The 11,467-nt window shown below is 34.2% G+C and overlaps 1 pseudogene; it reads right to left on the reverse strand.

Moving 5' to 3' along the window:
- Window positions 1–5,657: 5,657 nt before the first annotated feature.
- Window positions 5,658–9,675, reverse strand: LOC107921444 (putative potassium transporter 12; annotated as a pseudogene).
- Window positions 9,676–11,467: the final 1,792 nt, after the last annotated feature.

Genomic DNA, 11,467 nt, shown 5'->3' on the forward strand with positions numbered 1-11,467 from the left:
AGGGAGGAAATGAGATTTTGTTTGTCTTCAACAATTGGTTGGTAAATAAGTGTTAAATGTGAGAAAATTTCGTTTGGGTAATTGAAATAAATAATTAGAGGCTTGATTATCAAAAGGTTTCCGTTTGATATCATTTTTATAAGCATAATTAGTTCAATTTGATAATAAGGTATGAGGTGATAAGTAAAATTTTCATGGTGGTTTAGGTTTAATGACATTCGGCTATGGATTAAAAGTGTTAGCTAATTCGGCATAAGAGTATAAATGTTAATCACTTTATATTTGAAGCCTTGAAGAATAGGTTGTGGAATATTAAAGTGTTGAAGGTTAAATCTTTAAGCTTGGTTAATTTGGACATTCGGCTATTCTTATGACATTAGATACAAGGGTATGAAAGGTTATATATATATATATAAGTTTAATTTATTCATGGTAACTTGGCATGTGGATTGGATATATGTTAGTTAATACATGCATTTGGAAGTGATGTGTTTAATAATTAGGTATACGGTTTGGTTTCATTATTGAGTATAAGGGTTAAGTGTTTTAAATTGCCTTTGATGTATACATGTTTATATTGAAATATTAAGGCTATGATAGCCAATTGAGGGTTTCGGCCAAAATATTCAAATAGATTGGTGTGAATGTTTGAGTGATGAATTTGACTCTTGTGTCGAGTTGGAATGATATGTGTATTTTTATAAATAACTAGCAAGGTAATTAAACTAGTTGATTTATTTATTTAAGCTCAAGAACCTAAAGGAGAGGCGTCCAACAAGGGGAAATCGAAGGTCATCGAGTAGCCGACTCGGAATTATTTTACCCAACATAAAGTAAGTCATTAAGCATGTAGTTGGTATTATTTCAAATGGTCATAATGTTTATGTATTGATGCTGAATGGAATGAATAAATATACATATATATATGCATGTACGTATGGGATGATGAAATTGTTGAATGAAAAGAAAAGAGGTAAGATGTACTGAGTTGTTGATCTCGGCACTAAACGTGCGGGTATAACCATTTATGACCATGAGATTGGTGCTAAGTGCGCGGGATTAAATTGTACAGCACTAAGTGTGCGATTTGACTATGTTGCACTAAGTGTGCGAAATGAATATGATGCACTAAGTGTGCGAATTGACCATGCGGCACTAAGTGTGCGAGTTTGACTATGTAGCACTAAGTGTGCGATTTGATTACGTACCACTAAGTGTGCGAGTTGATTATATAGCACTGAGTGTGCGGACTCAATATACATTCATGAATCATTATGGACACTATGTGTGCGACACTATTGAGTCGATCGCGGACAGCGGATCGGGTAAGTGTCTTGAGTACATGGCTAATAGGTGCTATGCTTATACTTGGTGTTGAGCTCGGTAAGTTTGAACCTATGTGACAAATATACTTGAAGTCACGTACATAAAATTTATCGTAGGATGGGTGAAAGGCCGTTTAGTCGTTTGATTGTAACGAAAATAAATTGATTTATGAAAATGCTTCAATGTCCTATTGATGAGTATATGGAATGTGAATGCATGAATTGATATGAAACTGAATCGATAGGTTGGAGGAACAATGGTATGGTTCGGTATGGATGGAGTAAATTGTCTCGTTCCATTTTGTTTCCTCTTGTGATAATGTTATTGATGGATGGTAGTGCATTGCTTATGACTTACTGAGTTATAAACTCACTCGGTGTTTCCTTGTCACCCATTATAGGTTGCTTGGACTCATCTATTTTTGCGGGGTCAGGCCGTCATCGAAGTCATCACACCGGATAGCAAGTTTTGGTACTTTCTTCTTAGTTGGCTTAGAAGAACATTTTGGCATGTATAAGCTATTACATTGTGTTTGAACTTTGGCATGTAAACTTTAAGCCATGCGAAAATGGCACGAATGTTCGATTGAGTTGGATCAAGGGTAGGCATGAAATGGACCTAGTTACTTTCGTAACAGATGCTGGCAGCAGCAGTGTCATGAGATTGAAAAATCACTAAAAATAGTAGGAGTGGAATTAATTGATGAATAAATTATGTAATCGAAGCTCGATGAGTCTGTTTTCATGAGGAAGTAACGATAAGATTCTATGGGCAGTATATTAAGAGATAATCAGATTTTTGTGGGACAGGGCCAGAACGGTTTCTGGATTCCCTGCTCCGACTTTTGAAATTCATTATAAATTAACCAGAGATAATTAGGGGTCGTACCATATATGTACAGATTCCTCTCTGAGTCTAGTTTTCATAGAAACAAACGGCATCAGTATTGAAGCCCCGTGCAGGGAGATATCCAAGTCGTAATGGGCAAAGGTCAGTGTAGTCGACCCCTGCAACATGGGAGACTTTGACTAATAAACTGTACTAATTGGCCCGACCAAAAATTCTATAAAAAAATACATAGATGGGCACATGAGTCTAGTTTCTGAGAAAAATCACGAAACTGATTTTCGAGTTACGAAACTCAAGATATGATTTTTAAAACGACTAGTACACAGATTGGGCAGTGTCTGGAAAATAAATTTTATAAGGGGTTAAAGTCAGTTAACACCTCGTGTTCGACTCCGGTGTCGGTTTCGGGTTCGGGGTGTTACACATTTCATAAATCAACACATATGTACTTATCGAAATTCTACTCACTCCCGCTGCGTATTTGCATTATTAGCATATCATTATCAATGTCATTTGGCATGTATATCATGCTCACAACACAACACAATTCACAATAGTTACCACACATGTCTCGTATCACAATATAGCATCATAATAATCCATCCACAATTATTCACATAATCACATATTTTGCCAAAATAAAGCAAGGGAAGTAGAAAGCTTACACTCAAAACTTAGGATAGGGGTTTAGGCTATTCCTAATCTCCCAATTAACACTATGACCCATGTCTACAAGTAGCGATTCCAAACACTCACCGATCACACTTTCGTCTAATTGTCAAAAGCTTAAACTAGCTTTTCCTTGCCTTTCACCTTGCTCGTAGGAGGCCCCAACGGTTTCGGTGCTTCACACATGATAACCACACAATTAATTAGTAGCCAATGACTCACCTAAACCAACCAAAAATGCAAGTTTAAACTATATTCCTCATGAAACTAAAATTTTGACTAACAAACTTGAAACTCAAATATTTTAATTTTTACTCATTCCCTTTGCCTATAATTGATTCCAATCATCTAATTATACATCTAAGAACAATTCCTAACCTTCAAACTACTCAAAATTATACCTTCAAACTAAAACGTTGGAATTCTTTAATGAAACTTTAAGGAATGTTTAGAAACATTATAATCACATCAAAACTAATGGGAAAATGCTTTGAAACCTTGTTTTTATTTAAAATCCCAAAATCCACCATTAACGATCCAATTTTTGGCTTTTATTCAAAACTTACAATTTAATGACTAAAAACTCTGTTTTAAAGACCAGATAACATCTAAAACTAATAAGAAAATTAGTTATTTACCTTAGTTGACGAAGAATCGGGAGTTTGATTGAAAATCTAAAAAAAATCGAAAGTTAAGAGATGATAAAATCAATGGTGTTTTTAGGTGTTTTTCTTAAAATTTTATAGATGTTTATTGATTGGGTGATGATAGAAATCAAAGGAATTAAGATTTATAAAATAAAATCGAATGGGAGAAGCTTGAGAGAGCAAGGGACGAAAACAAAAATATAAATAAGAAACTAAGGTGGGTTTTATAAAGATGGAGGGGAAAGAAGGGTATTTTTAAAACTTTGGTAAAATTGTTTTTTAACTACTCCTAAATTGAACCCTTTTACAAAATAGTCTTTATTCAAAATTAAAGCTCTTTTGAAATTGATTTTCAAAAATTTATCTAACTTCCTAAAAGCCACAAAAGAAGACATTTTCGGTTTACCATGCTACGAAATTTTGAACACATGTGAGCTAAAATTCTTATTTTACCCTCGAAACTCCTAGGCTCAATTTTAGGGTGTGACAAAACAGGTTTGAAAAGAAGATATCAATATATGTGACTATTAGATTAAATGCACAAAACCTAAAGTTGATCCAAGATGATGAGTGACAATCCAATGCTTAAAATTCAAAATTTTTAATCTGGACTCATTCATAACTTACAACCAAAACACTCCTCAGTGTTTTGATCATTTGTTGAGCTCCAAGACTACATTTTTGTTGTACTTTATATCATCGAAAAGGGAATTTTAAGATTTATTCAAGTATTGGAACAATAATACCAAAATGAAGTAGGAAGAAATCCAAAAGTAAAGAGAAATTTAAAAGTTTGATATAGATGGACAATTTTGACGTATTTTCATGTTTTCATCATACCTCCTAACATACTTGGTTTTGGAGCTGAAATTTCTATAGTTAATGTGTAATATGCAAATCTTCAATCTTATTTCTTGTACTTTCCCATTGGGAGATGTTAACTTGGACAAAAGAAGTCATCAATTAACATGTGAAAAATGACTCCACAAGATGACAAAGAAGTGGACTTAGCAATTTATTATTAGCAAGTCCTTTGCACTGTCATTTTTCTCTTTACAACCTCTATAAATGACATTTGGTTTCAAAATAGCATCTTGAAGTTGAGATCAATATCACTTTCTTGTTAATGTCTGTTTGTTTCTTTATTCTTGTAAAATCTCAAGTTTTTTTTTAATATATAATATGTCTTTTTTATCTAAGTTTGATTTGTTTAATTTTGTTATTTTATTCTAAGTTTTCAATGCTGGGGTGAAAGGGTGAAACTCTTTTCAAATATTAAGGTAAATTTCATACACATCATTTGAGTTAAAATTAATTATCAATCACAAGTCATAATCATACTTGTAAAGTAATATCTTTTATTTGTTATAGATAATAGATGTCATAATCAATGCTTGGATAAATTAACATTGATTTGTTGTAGACATATAAAAATTGGCATAATAAATATTTGAAATCTTTTTTATATGTATTGAAGTTATCAAGTGATTATAATATCATATATTATATTTTTGAACTGAACTTAAACATTGAACTTTCATATTGCATCATCCTTTGCTTATGGATTCATTTGCTAAACTCTTTGACTTATTAGACAATCATATTGAACACTCATTTAATGGACATACATTTGCTCATGGATTCATATGCTTTATTATTAGACTTAAATTATTAGATTATCTTACTGGGACCTCCATTTTTTGTGGATTCTAATTGAGTAATAATATTGAGTACTAAAATTTAATCTTAATATGGTACCAAGAGTGGATTCTCTAACATTGGCATATTTTCTTCCAAGAATTAGTGTTTTTTTAGTTAATTCTTTTTGTTGAAATTTATCTTTATTTCTAGTGTTTTTGCTTCTATTTTTATTTTTGACACTCATTTCAAAGTCAAGTGTTAAATATATGTTCTAGCATAATACTTGTAATTTTGTAAGTTTTAATCAACATACTTGTGGATCGACCTCAGACTGCCGAAAACTTATTACTTGAATATAATGTGCAGTTGAGTTGTAAATCTAGAAAGTGTCTGTGAACAGAAATTGTTTGTCAATGGGCTTACTTGCTTGAAAAGCTAAACTCGAAGAAGCCAAGGAAAAATGAAAGTATACTACGCACAAACAACAGATTAAGTGCAAAATTTCCACTAGCGGCCAATTGTGAATGTCAAAATATTTGATTCATATGCATGGCTTAATTCTCAAACTTATTGAGCTCAAAAACAATACTTTGAATCAACAAGAAAATGGCAGCTCTGAATCGATGGCAACTCTCATCAAAACATGTATGTCATGCCCTCTTGCAAGATATTCATGTGAGGTACACTCATATTTGCTGCACCAACTCGACAGTTTCTCCGCAAGAACATGTAGAAGTAGTTTATGATGAGTTTCTTGAGGAAAAGGGAGTTCTTTTTCGCCCTTCACATCTCCATGTGCCAAGAAATAAGTAAATCCTGAATCTATTGCTTGTCGCAGTGCTGATAGCTCATATTCCAAGCCTGGGTACGGTAATGATGCCGGTGCTTCTTCTAATATACAACTTCCTGCTTCTTCCGATCTTCTATCACGTATCAATGGGATTTTAAGATCCTTGTTACCAGGAACATCCCTGTTTCTGTGATCCCTTGAGCTCACAAAAACACTATTGATACCCATCTCGTGCAACCTGCTTTCCAATGCCAGATCTTGAGCTTCTTTCCGCAATAAATTTTCTAGGCTTTGAACAAGAAGTTGTTCAAATGCATGGTGATCCTCCTTTCGGACATCTTTGTAACCATATCGAGCAATATACCTGAAAATATGGTAGTCTTTCAGGCCAACTCTACGGAAAAGAAACCTCTCGTCCTGGGGTACCACAGGAACAGGTACATATTTGATGCATACAAAAGTGATAGTAGAATGGATGGTAGGTAAGCTAAGTAGAAACTACCCAAAAATTGAAGGAATGACATGGACAAGCTCGTTGTATAACAAACCGATCCCTGGAACTCTCACTGTCCCAAGCGTGGAGCCAAGTTCAATCATGAAATCCATGGATATTTTCTCTCTGACCTCACTCTGGTACTTCAACACACTGCCATAGTGCCAAATGTACATGATAGTGAGAAAGAAAGTAGCAAAAACAAGTGGAAGCCAACCTCCCTCCATGACCTTCGATAGAACAGCAGAGAAGTAGATTAGCTCTATCGACCCGAGTAAGAGTGGAAAACACAAAGCCATAAGCAAATTGCTCTGCCATATCAGAAGCATTACAAGTGTCACCAAGGCAGTTGTGACCAGCATAACAACTTCAACTATGCCTGAAAAAACAATTAAACGAGCATTAGAGTGAAGAATATGCTAGCAAAAGCAGCACTAGAATATTTTGAATAAACGAAAGGAAAACTGTGGTGAGAAAAGTTGCTAACCATAGGCATTGGTGATATCTGTTGTGCTGCGAAAGATGGAAACAACAATTACACACATTATCATTAAGAACCAATTTATCACACGGATGTAAATTTGGCCCATCTGTCTCCTGGAGGTGTGAATTATCTTCAGTCGTGGGAAGCATCCAAGAGCCATAGACTGCTTCACACATGAAATGTAGCAGATATGCTGGCAATCATGGCAGCAACGGTGGCTACCATGAAAACTGGCCAGAAAAGGCTATCTGGTTGTTAAATAAGAAGCAGAATAAAAGGTGTCAAAGTTGCACCTAATGAAAATTAAATTTTCTTTATTATAATAAAAAGATAAGCAGCGTGCCGGAAACTGTAACCTGGCACAGAATCGTAGAAAATTCTGGCTGAAGTTTCAGGGTATTTCATTAGATACGCGACCTGGCCCATATATGCCAAGAGAAGACAAGGAAACACAACAAAAGTGAATGCAATCAGGCAATACGAATTACTCATAAAAAAGAGGCATGCGGTAAATGGAAATCCAAGGTGATTTTTCAAGGAATTAATGGAAGAGGCAACCTGGATGGATGGTACAGGGAAATGCCCTAAATCAGCAAACATTGCTTGGGCTTCTGTAACGACGTAGAAACCCGTTATGACACATAAAGGGATGTATACTTGTTTCGACAACTTCACATCAAGAAACTACTCATCTAAACATTAAATACAAGTATTAAAGCTATACTTTTCCGGGTTCTAAAATGTACAAGTATTAAAGCTATTGGGCTATGGCATTATGAGTCTATGCTGTCAGAATCTGCTATATAAAAGCATACCATACCTGTAATGCACAAAACGCAACCTCCAAGAGAAGACCATGCATCTTTGTTGTTCTTCTTGAAGAAAAAATATATATAGGTTGGATTGAATGCCTTGACGACCATGACATCATAATTTAAGAGATTGTAAAGGCCTATAGCACCCAAAGAAAAGAACCACAAAGCAAGTGCAGGAGCAAACATGAAGCCAACTTTACTTGTTCCGAACTGTTGTATGCTGAACAATGCCATCAGGATTACAATTGAAACAAGAACCACACTGGCTGTGAAAAAATAAATAGATGAAGAAAAATAATGGCAGTTCATCTCTCTAAAACATAATTAATTTATAGGTTAAAGATATAAACATTATCAATTAGATAAGAACTACCTTATGGTACTTACTTGTATTAAAGCCTTTTATTTCACCCTGAAGACCGCTTACAGCAGACATAACTGCAACAGAGAATCATACAATCTCACATCAGTATTAACCCGGCTTACAACTTTGAAGTCATTCGATATGTCGGAAAGAATAACCACATCGGTACCATACGAGCAGGTGCAATTATGAGGAGTCCATTTTTAAGAAATAAAAAGCTTACACAAAGCAGTGGCAATCAATTCAATCAAGCAGAAAAAGAGAATCAGAAGGAAATGGTATTTTGCCTGTAAAGCTATTAAACCGACCAACAAAAACAGATGTAGTTTACAAACATTGCTAGGCTAGTAGTTATGAACTCAAGCTTGCAACTTTAAGACTATGACATCCTTACCCATGCTTTCACTGTTAACATGTCAATTATAACAAACAGTGGCTAAAAGAATGTGACCTTACAGTGTGCAAAGAGCATGTGCAGACAATGTACAGCGAACATGTTTAACATCAAGGTCCTACTTGATAACAAAGAAAAGTCTTTTGGAACTTTTACATATATATGTTTTTGAATAAAGATGCATAATTGGAGTTCTAGAAGTGAAATACATGTAAGCTAGGGACATTACACTTAAGAAAAAATTGTTAAGGTATTTATCAAAAAAAATCAAATTTCAGAAAATTTTAAGATTTAAAGTCTAGTCCAATAACAACAATAAGTTATTCCTATTTTTTTATTAAACTTCAATGATTTGCAGGTTGATTCTCCAATAAAGGATCCATAGTGTTCCATTAGTAAAGGATGACCCTTTGAGTAATAGGAGTGTTACGGTTGCCTATAAGAAGTCAAAAGGCACGAAAGATGAGAAGAAATTACAAATAAATTTATTCTAGTAATATTAGTAATACTAGATTACCTTTCCCACATCACGTGGGTGACCCTTTTTTTTTATATTTCACACTTTTAGTTATTTTACGAGGGTGAAACTTTAAAGATTCCTAAGATTTTAGGAAAAGTTTAATAAATTTATACTAGTTTGGACGTTTTCGAGAATATTAAATATGCAAGTCTAAACTATTTATCCGTCTTTTTTTTAAATTAATCTTATAGATTTTATTATATATATATATTTTTATAGCTATAGTTAATAATAGAAGGATTTTTCACTATGTTTATTCTAATTTCGTATTTTAGGATAAACTCTTTCTCCAAAAACAAAATAATCTTATGGTTAGGTTTGTGTACAAGACAAAAAGTCTAACATGTGAAAAATGGAAAGAAGACAAATAAATTTATTTTAGCAATATTCATAATTAGAGTAACCTTTTTGTCAGTATCTTATTGCATTATCTATCTACCTGATATTGTTGGGGTTAGAATACCATCCCTTATGATCATAGAAGTTCCAATCAACACCAACAGCAACAGGAAGGTCTTCGAATATGGCCTCCTTTCCAAATTCTCTTTAATGTTTAAAGCCCTTCCTAACTCTGGAGTTGGCAGTTTGAGTTTAAAACTTGATATCTTTTCATCCGCTGGCTGACGATTCGGTAGCATGTTTAACTTAGCATACCTGCAAATCAGCGAGTATAGTGCAAAGGTTCCCCCTATAATTGCATTCAGTTAAGTGTTAGGATGGATATGATATTCAACATAGCAACCAAGATTAAGGATAAGAGGAATCCTACTTTAAGCCCTTACCTTCTCCATTATTATTGGCAAATACATATTTTGCCAAGGGGATTAAGGCAATTGTGTACATCACTAGTGATAAAGCCTGTGAAAATAGAATATCGGTAATGGCAATATATCACAAAGAAATTAGAAATAGAAAAATAAAGAACACAGAGATTTTACGTGGAAACCTTTTCGGGAAAAAAACCATGGGCAGAGGAGAAGAAAATTCACTATGTCGAATTCGAATTGATTATAAGAGACATAGACTATGTCTATTTATAGGCTTGTAAAACCTTATTCTAATAGGAGTGAAACTCCTTATTCTAATCAATATCAAATAGATGGAGTTTAATAAGGTTTAAAAAAAACCTTATTCTAAAATAAAATAAAATAACTATAATTCTATAAGGATTTTACTTTTATTTTATTTTACCACTATATTTGATTTAAATAAAGATTCGGGTCACTTAATTCTAACAATCTCCACCTTGAAACAAATTCTTAATGAACAAGTTCTTCATCTCGAACTCTCAACGAACAAGTTCTCCACCTCTTCCATAAAACCCCTTAAGGGTTTAACTTCAATAATGAACACCAACCAAGTCTAAGCAATGCTCAAACTTGGTTATAGGAAGTGACTTAGTCATCATATCTGCAGGATTTTCATGAGCACTAATTTTACTCACAACAATATCACCACGAGCGATAATATCACGAACAAAATGATATCGAACATCAATGTGTTTTGTTCTCTCATGAAACATTTGATCTTTTGTAAGAAAGATGGCACTCTGATTATCACAAAATATTGTATTGATTTGAAGGTCTTCATTGAGTTCACCAAAGAGTCCTTTCAACCAAATAGCTTCTTTACAAGCCTCAGTAATCGCCATATACTCAGCTTCAGTGGTAGACAAAGCAACTGTAGTTTGGAAAGTGGCTTTCCAACTGATTGCACAACCTCCGATGGTAAAGACATAACCTGTGAGTGTGACAGCCCAAAATTGACCCTAGTCGGGAAGTGGTTTCGGGACCGCTAAACCGAGTCACCGAAATGTTCGAATGTGATATTTATTGTCTAGAATATGTAATTATGAATGTGTGAAAATTTCAAGCTTCGATTTAGTCGATTGCATGTGAGTTTTAGTAAATAGGACTTATGTGAGAAAATTTTGAAATGTGATAGGTCAAAGCATAAGGACCTATTAGTGCATGTTGAAAAAGGGGGGACTTGCATGTCCATTTCCCCCCCTATTAGTAGTGGCCGGCCATGACAAGTATGGTAGACCAAGTGTGATGGGCAAGACATGTCATAGACATGTTGTGTTGGTGCATCATGGGTGGAAATAATAAAATAATGAGCATGGTAATTAAATAATGAAAGGGAGGAGTGATAAAAAAAAAGAATGGTCTCATCCATGCCCCCCCATTACCGTGAGTTAAAGAAAAGAAATGAAAAATTTTGTTCATCCTTTTTCATCTTCTTTTGGCCGAAAATTCTAAGGAAGGAGGAAGGAGTTCTTGCTTCATGTTTGGTTTGGAAGAGGATTAGGAGGAGGTTTGGCCATACTTGTATCTAGATCAAGGTATGTTTGAGGTTGTGCCATGAGATTCATGCATGTTTTTAGTTGCTAGCTTGAGTTCTAATTAGCCCATGGTTCAAATCTTTACTATGTCATGGGGATGATATTCGGCCTAGGTGGATTTTGTGTTAATG

Source organism: Gossypium hirsutum, chromosome D01, assembly GCF_007990345.1.
Source record: "Gossypium hirsutum isolate 1008001.06 chromosome D01, Gossypium_hirsutum_v2.1, whole genome shotgun sequence".
Classification (NCBI taxonomy): domain Eukaryota; kingdom Viridiplantae; phylum Streptophyta; class Magnoliopsida; order Malvales; family Malvaceae; genus Gossypium; species Gossypium hirsutum.